Consider the following 8,602-nt stretch of genomic DNA (forward strand, 5'->3'; position numbering starts at 1 on the left):
CCTCAGCACTGACCCTCTGACAGTGCGGCACTCCCTCAGTACTGACCCTCCGACAGTGCGGCACACCCTCAGCACTGACTCCCCGACAGTGCGGCAATCCCTCAGTACTGACCCTCCGACAGTCGGTGGCGAGAACGAGGAGGGGCGTGTTGTTGGTTGATGCTCCCCTCAAGCGCAGGGGCACGTACACCCACGACCCGGATGGCACTGACTCTCTGCCACCTCCCCTCCCCCCACCCTCTGACTGCAGAGGCCGTCATCGAGCCCCTCGCAGTCCCGGAGCCGGACGCTGAAGGCCCCCTGACGCCATCGCCGTCACCTGAACCCCCGGATGAAGTGAGTGACCCCGTGGACAGCCCCCCCGCTGACCCCACCCCCAAGCCTCGGCGCATCTGCAAAATCGTCCCCAAGAAGAGGAGGAGGAAGGGGAGGTCAAACAGAGGCCTGGAAACGCAGGCTCCTGTCGAATAGCTGCCGGGGGCCAATGACACGGTGAGGAATGGCCGCATGGGGAGAGCGGGGAAGGGGCAAGCGCAGCATCCGAGAGCGACACAACGGGATAGATCCGACAGAGTTCACTGCGGGGTCCTGGGGGAGGAGGGCAATTCTCGTCGCTATCCCCTCCCCTCTCCATTGCTACACCCCACAATACACCCTCCCAGCTCTGACACCCCAATTCCAACCTGGCGGATGCGATTCAACAACCGCCTCCCCCAAGGGCCGGCAGGTTTGGGGTGGGGGTGTGGGAGAATGGTGCTGGAGAACCTTTATAGGGGAGTATCCTGGGTTCGGGTCCATACACCCAGACACGCACATGCCCCCACACACGCACACACAAACACACATGCATGCACACACGCACACGCACATACAGACTCCAGAGCGCTGGCAGTAATTTTGAGATGACCGCACTTGATTAAGGACCAGCTTTTTCGGTCTCCTTCCCGTAAAACCACAAGAAATCCTAATATGTGCAGGTTAGGGTGGATTGGCCGTGCTAAATTGTCCCATAGTCTCCAGGGATGTGCAGGTTAGGGTGGATTGGCCGTGCTAAATTGTCCCATAGTCTCCAGGGATGTGCAGGTTAGGGTGGATTGGCCGTGCTAAATTGTCCCATAGTCTCCAGGGATGTGCAGGTTAGGGTGGATTGGCCGTGCTAAATTGTCCCATAGTGTCCAGGGATGTGCAGGTTAGGGTGGATTAGCCGTGCTAAACTGTCCCATAGTGCCCAGGGATGTGCAGGTTAGGGTGGATTGGCCGTGCTAAATTGTCCCATAGTGCCCAGGGATGTGCAGGTTAGGGTGGATTGGCCGTGCTAAATTGTCCCATAGTGTCCAGGGATGTGCAGGTTAGGGTGGATTGGCCGTGCTAAATTGTCCCATAGTGCCCAGGGATGTGCAGGTTCGGGTTGATTGGCCGTGCTAAATTGTCCCATAGTGCCCAGGGATGTGCAGGTTAGGGTGGACTGGCCGTGCTAAATTGTCCCATAGTCTCCAGGGATGTGCAGGTTAGGGTGGATTGGCCGTGCTAAATTGTCCCATAGTGTCCAGGGATGTGCAGGTTAGGGTGGATTAGCCGTGCTAAACTGTCCCATAGTGCCCAGGGATGTGCAGGTTAGGGTGGATTGGCCGTGCTAAATTGTCCCATAGTGCCCAGGGATGTGCAGGTTAGGGTGGATTGGCCGTGCTAAATTGTCCCATAGTGTCCAGGGATGTGCAGGTTAGGGTGGATTGGCCATGCTAAATTGTCCCATAGTGCCCAGGGATGTGCAGGTTAGGGTTGATTGGCCGTGCTAAATTGTCCCATAGTGCCCAGGGATGTGCAGGTTAGGGTGGACTGGCCGTGCTAAATTGTCCCATAGTGTCCAGGGATGTGCAGGTTAGGGTGGATTGGCCGTGCTAAATTGTCCCATAGTGCCCAGGGATGTGCAGGGTAGGGTGGATTGGCCGTGCTAAATTGTCCCATAGTGCCCAGGGATGTGTAGGTTAGGGTGGATTGGCCGTGCTAAATTGCCCCATAGTGTCCAGGGATGTGCAGGTTAGGGTGGATTGGCCGTGCTAAATTGTCCCATAGTGCCCAGGGATGTGTAGGTTAGGGTGGATTAGTTAGGGGTAAGTACAGGCTAATAGAGTCTTGGGGAGGTGGTCAGTGTGGACCTGTTGGGCCGAAGGGCCTGTTTCCACACTGTCGGGATTCTATGAATCTAAATGGGAACAAGGAGTAGATTACAAAAGTGAAAACTCAGAGGACAATTGGGGTTGACTCAGGGGACAGCCATGAATGCAGACCGAAGGCACTGTCGATGCTGCAAGTCGGAACCACAAACAGAAGTCGCTGGAAAAGCTCTGCAGGTTTGGCAGCACCGCTGAGGAGATATCACAGAGTTAACGTTTCGGTGACCCTTCCTCAGCCCAGGAAGGCTCTGAGGAAGGGTCACCAGTCCCGAAACGTTAACTCTGATTTCTCTCCATGGATGCTGCCTGACCTGCTGAAGTTTCCCGGCAATACCCACCTGGTCCTCTCAGACTGCCAGGCCGGTCACTCATTCCCTCCGTGCCTGTGGTACAATCGACTCTCTCACCACGCCACCTCCACAGGGTTCCCTGTCCAGGGTTCATTGCCAGTGATTCCAGACACCTTTAGCCAGTGACAACTTACAGTATTTGACAGGATCTCCATGGGAGACTGGTCAGCAAGGTTAGATCTCATGGAATACAGGGAGAACTAGCCATTTGGCTCAAAGGTAGAAGACAGAGGGTGGTGGTGTTGGGTTGTTTTTCAGCCTCGAGGCCTGTGACCAGTGGAGTGCCACAAGGATCAGTGCTGGGTCCTCTACTTTTCGTCGTTTATATAAATGATTTGGATGTGAGCATGAGAGGGACAGTTGGTAAGTTTGCAGATGACACCAAAATTGGCGGTGTAATGTACAGCCAAGAGGGTTACCTCAGATTACAACAGGATCTGGACTAGATGGGCCAATGGGCTGAGAAGTGGCAGATGGAGTTTAATTCAGATAAATGCGAGGTGCTGCATTTTGGGAAAGCAAATCTTAACTGACTTACACACTTAATGGTAAGGTCCTGGGGAGTGTTGCTGAACAAAGAGACCTTGGAGTGCAGGTTCATAGCTCCTTGAAAGTGCAGTCATAGGGAGATAGGATAGTGAAGAAGGCGTTTGGTATGCTTTCCTTTATTGTGTATGCCACTGTTGGAATATTGTGTGCAATTCTGGTCTCCTTCCTAGCGGAAAGATGTTGTGAAACTTGAAAGGGTTCAGAAAAGATTTACAAGGAAGTTGCCAGGGTTGAGCGATAGGGAGAGGTTGGATGGGTTGGGGCTGTTTTCCTTGGAACATCGGATGCTGAGGGATGACCTTATAGAGGTTTATAAGATCATGAGAGGCATGGATAGAACAAATAGACGAAGTCTTTTCCCTGGGGTTGGGGAGTCCAGAACTAGAGGGCATAGGTTTAGGGTGAGAGGGGAAAGATATAAGAGACCTAAGGGGCAATTTTTGCACAGAGGGTGGTACGTGTATGGAATGAGCTGCCAGAGGAAGTGGTGGAGGCTGGTACAATGACAACATGTAAAAGGCATCTGGATGGGTATATGAATAGGAAGGGTTTGGAGGGATATGGGCCGGGTGCTGGCAGGTGGGACTAGATTGGGTTGGGATATCTGGTCGGCATGGATGGGTTGGACCGAAGGGTCTGTTTCCGTGCTGTACATCTCTATGACTCGTGTAGTTGCTTTGGTCTAGGCTCACGGTGCGTCCACGACTTCCTAAATACACCTTCAGCCACATTGTCCTCCCAATGTATTAATTTTACAAGCTCCTTCACACAAAGCGGTCTCGGTCGCCAAAAATCACTTGGCTCCCCAGCTCGTTCTTCTGCGCTGCCGTAAGATACTGACACTGAACGGTGTGGAAAGACAAAGGTCGAAAATACCTTCAATCACCCAACACCGCACTTGCAATCCGTTCGCAAGCTGCAGAATGATGCCTGCGTTTATACAATCTGACACTCAGTTACAGAGTGCTGCCTCTGGAAGACGGACTCCCACTGTGCTGCTCTAATGCAGGGAGCACACTTCCAAAACCAGCAAAGCAATCTGGGTCTCGCCCGAAAGTGCGGGGTGGGTTTAGTCAATTCAAGATCCACCCCCTCCCCCCTCCCGCAGTTCTTTATTTTTCCATGCCTGGCAGAGATTAACGCCAAATTGTCTTTGACAAGCAGAAAAATACAGTTCAGCCGCGGAGAGCAAAAGGAGGCGGGTGAAGGTCTGACTCACGTTCACGGACAATGCTGCGACTTTGACCGAGAGGAAACTTTCTAGAAGCTGGATACAGCTGAAGCACATACGTAATGTTTACCCAGAGCAAAGGCTGTAGCTCACAATCTCTCTGTAAATTGATTTATTGTCTCAGCTGGGCCTCTATCTGACCTTCTTTATGAAGCTTCACCCCACCCCCCCTCACTCCATTACAGCCCCATCCAGCCCCCCCTGATAGATCCCAGCAAGGGGGTCCGTTTGTGACATGGAGGAGCCGGTGTCGGACTGGGCTTGACAAAGTTGGAAACCACGCGACACCAGGTTATATCCCAACAGGTTTATTTGGAAGCACTAGCTTTCGGAGCGACGCTCCTTCATCGGGTGGTTGTGGAGAGTAAGAACATAGAAAACACAGAAAAATACAGCGCAGTAAAGGCCCTCGATGTTGCGCCGACCCAAGCCCACCTAACCTACACTTGCCCACGATCCTCCATATGCCTATCCAATGCCCGTTTAAATGCCCATAAAGAGGGAGAGCCCACCACTGCTACTGGCAGGGCATTCCATGAACTCACGACTCGCTGAGTAAAGAATCTACCACTAACATCTGTCCTATACCTACCACCCCTTAATTTAAAGCTATGCCCCCCTCGTAATAGCTGACTCCATACGTGGAAGATCGCAGGACACAGAATTTATCGCAAAAAGTAACTGAAATTATACTTTGAAATAGACCTGGATTTTCAATGTGTAATTTCAGTTACACCACACTGTAATAATCGCGATAAATTCTGTGGCTTACAATCTTACTCTCCACAACCACCTGACGAAGGAGCGTCACTCCGAAAGCTAGTGCTTCCAATTAAACCTGTCGGACTATAACCTGGTGTCGTGGGATCTGTCTGATAAAACGAGGGTTCGGACTCCCGGTTAGCTCGCTTTGCTGTTCCCCTTCTGATTTCCACCGGGTCACACCACCACAGAAAGGGCGGTATTCGACCTGTCCTTCCTGTGACAGCTGTTTGGCAGGGAGCTGTTCGGTTGATGGGGCCCTGTGTCCCTAAAACCCCAAGCACATTGTTTCTCGTCTCCCCTCCCCTCCCCCTCCCACATCAAACCTGCATTCGATACTGCAATGGCTGTGGACCCTGAAAAGATTCAGCAATAGAACTAAAGACTTGCGCTCAGCAAACAACTGCACCCCAACCCAGCCATTTCAGTCCAGTGGCATTTACCTAATGAGGTGTAAAATTGTCCATGTATATGAGATTACTAGATTACTTCGTGTGGAAACTGGCCCTTCGGCCTAACAAGTCCACACCGACCCGCCGAAGCGCACCCACCCAGACCCATTCCCCTACATTTACCCCTGCATCTAACACTACGGGCAATTTAGCACGGCCAATCCACCCTAATCTGCACATTTTTGAACTGTGGGAGGAAACCCACGCAGACACGGGGAGAATGTGCCAACTCCACACAGACAGTCGCCTGAGGCGGGAATTGAACCCGGGTCCCTCGCGCCGTGAGGCAGCAGTGCTAACCACTGTGCCGCCGTTCAATCTGGGTCACCTCTGGGTGACAGACCCTCCAGCTGCCCTTTAGAAGTCCCTGAATTATTTTTCAGTCGAGACCCCACCTCGTGGTTTTGAACACCTCAAATCAAATTCCCCTTGGCCCTCCTCTGCACCCAGGAGAATGATCCCAGTCTCTCTCTGCGTTCACTAAACTCCCTTGTCCTTTGACCACAGTCTGCCCCTGCATCCTCCCCCAAAGCCTGGATGACCTTCCTGAAGTACCTGGCCCAGAATTGGGCACAGTACTTGTGCTGGGGTCTAACAAGTGACTGATAACATTTACCGTTTGCCTCCCTGCTACTGGATCAATAAAGCCTAGGGTCTCTCGTGCTATTTGTTTTTGAGAAAAAGCTTCTCGTGTTGTCCTGCCACATTTGGAGATTTGTTTGTATGCCTATACCCTCCTGGCCAATCCGTTCCGACATGTAGAGACAATGGCAGAGTCAGAACATCACGGGACTCGTACCTAGCGCTCCTGGCTCTCCCAGAGAATCTCATTGTGACAGTGGTACTGAGATTAAGTTCTTTTCCATAAAGTTAACACCAGTAATAGTGACCCCAAAAGTATCGTTTGAAAGGAAACGCCCAAAGGCTGAGATATCTGTTGTCCTTACCTGGGTCTGGCTGGATGTGGTTGACTCTCCATAATGACCCAACCAATCCACTCAGTTTTGAGGCCCAACAAAATGGCTGGACTCAACTCAGTGACACTTACGTCCCACAAAATGGAGGAAGAGAGAAAAAAAAGCTTTATCTTAACACTTCTCAGGAGTGATCATCCACAACAAGCTTCCTTGGACTCTTCATGTGGACGCACCGGTTACAAAGGCCCAATAACGTCTCTCCTTCCTCAGGCAGCTGAGGAAATGTGGCATGATGGCGAATACCCTTGCCAACTTTTATAGGTGCGCCATCGAGAGGGTTCTGTCTGGATGTATCACTCCCTGGTACGGCAACTGTACCACTCAAGATCGGAGACGGTTACAGAGAGTGGGGAACTCGGCCTGGACAATCACAAAGGCCAACCTCCCGTCGATAGAGTCCATCTACCAGGGTCAAGGAAAGGTCGCCAGCATTCTCAAAGACCCATCCCACCCTATGAATGTTTTTCTACAACCCCTACCATCGGGGAGAGGGTACAGAAGCCTGAACACATGCACCAGCCAGTTTTGTAACAGTTTTTACCCTCCTGTTGTTAGGCTCACAAACATTTGCCTGTACCTGTATTTTTGTTTTTGCTGCTATTTACCTATTATTTACTTATCTGTGCGACTTAACTCTGAGATCTGCCTGGATTGCTCACAAGACAAAGCTTTTCACTGTGCCCCGGTACACGGGACAATCAATTCAATTCTCTCACGTTAAAGTGCATCTGCCATGCATTTACTTATTTCAACAGTGTGTCACTGTTCTCTTTCAGTCTTTTACTATTTGCAGCAATTTCAAATTTAATCAAAAACTCGATCAATGTCCAGTGTGCTCAGGGTCTGGAATGAGGTCAGAAGGTCAAAAGTGGTTTGACTTTCCTTCTGAAGACACGGTACAAGTCTACTAAAGCTAAAGTGACTGTAGTGTCAGGCTCTCATTGGAGAGAGTCTAGATTAGAGTGGTGCTGGAAAAGCACAGCAGGTCAGGCAGCATCCAAGGAGCAAGAGAATTGACACTTCGGGCAAAAGCCCTTAATTGGAAATGATACTGGGGAGAGATTCCCGGGTTCAATTCCCGCCTCAGGCGACTGACTGTATGGAGTTTGCACGTTCTCCCCGTGTCTGCGTGGGTTTCCTCTGGGTGCTCCGGTTTCCTCCCACAGTCCAAAGATGTGCGGGTCAGGTGAATTGGCCATGCTAAATTGCCCGTAGTGTTAGGTAAGGGGTGAATGTAGGGGTACGGGTGGGTTGCGCTTCGGAGGGTCGGTGTGGACTTGTTGGGCCGAAGGGCCTGTTTCCACACTAAGTAATCTAATCAAGGTGACTTAGGGTGGTGGTGGTTTCACCTGCAGGTCACTGCCCCTCAGGCAAAGGCGAGGGGTGAGAAGGGGAATCCTTCATGGCCACCTCAGCTGAGGCAGGAGTTGAATCCGTACTGTTGGCATCACTCTGCATCATGACCCAGGCGTGCTCCTTAATCAAGCGAAACCAGGTTTCTGGTCAATGGTAACCCCCACAGTGTAGATAGTGGGGGGAGGAGGAGGATCCAGTGATGGTAACGCCATCGAATATCAAGGGATGGTGGTTGGATTCAGTCTTATTGGAGATAGCTCATTGAGTACCTGCACATTACTTGGCACTTTTCAACCCCATTTTGCATAACCTAGCCTGAAACTGATCTCCTTCGACTGGCCTTCAGTTTACACTCAGTCTTCTCTGACCAATATCGAGGTGCCAATGACACCTTATCGTGACCAAGTGCTTCGAAGTCAGGAACGCTGCTGTGTCCGTGGCTCCCTTTGCCTGAGCTATGCCGCCACTCTCAAAACTTCCGATCTTTTCGAAGATGTGTCACTGGCCAAGCCCAGCATTTATTGCCCATCCCTAATTGCCCCTCGAGGAGGCAGTGGTGAGCTGCCTTCTTGAACTGCTGCAGTCCTGGGCGGAGGGGGAAGCAGACAGGGTACGGACACTCACTGCGCTATTAGGGGAGGGAGTTGCGGGATTTTGACCCATCAAGTCTGATAACCCTTAACTCTCCTCATAACCCTCGATTCCCTTCCTGATTAAAAATCTCTCCATCCCCCACCCTCAACAGCTGCCT

Source organism: Hemiscyllium ocellatum, chromosome 46 (assembly GCF_020745735.1).
Source record: "Hemiscyllium ocellatum isolate sHemOce1 chromosome 46, sHemOce1.pat.X.cur, whole genome shotgun sequence".
Classification (NCBI taxonomy): domain Eukaryota; kingdom Metazoa; phylum Chordata; class Chondrichthyes; order Orectolobiformes; family Hemiscylliidae; genus Hemiscyllium; species Hemiscyllium ocellatum.